This window comes from Mandrillus leucophaeus, unplaced genomic scaffold (genome assembly GCF_000951045.1).
Source record: "Mandrillus leucophaeus isolate KB7577 unplaced genomic scaffold, Mleu.le_1.0 Scaffold797, whole genome shotgun sequence".
NCBI lineage: Eukaryota > Metazoa > Chordata > Mammalia > Primates > Cercopithecidae > Mandrillus > Mandrillus leucophaeus.
Genome location: NW_012108663.1, coordinates 503,785 through 504,272, shown reverse-complemented (window position 1 = coordinate 504,272; position 488 = coordinate 503,785).

Below are 488 nucleotides of genomic sequence, written 5' to 3'. Positions count from 1 at the left end.
AACAACTCCATCAAAAAGTGGGCAAAGGATATGAACAGACATTTCTCAAAAGAAGACATTCATACAGCCAACAGACACATGAAAAAATGCTCATCTTCTCTCTTTTCTTCTTTATTAATGTTGCTAGCCGTCTCTCAATTTTGTTGATCTTTTCAAAACAAAACAGCTCCTGGATTCATTGATTTTTTTGAAGGGTTTTTTGTGTCTCTATCTCCTTCAGTTCTTCTCTGATCTTAGTTATTTCTTGCCTTCTTCTAGCTTTTGAATGTGTTTTCTTTTGCTTCTTTAGTTCTTTTAATTGTGATGTTAGGGTGTCAATTTTAGTTATTTCCTACTTTCTCTTGTGGGCATTTAGTGCTATAAATTTCCCTCTACACACTGCTTTAAATGTGCCCCAGAGATTCTGGTACGTTGTGTCTTTGTTCTCATTGGTTTCAAAGAACATCTTTATTTCTGCCTTCATTTCATTATTTACCCAGTAGTCATTC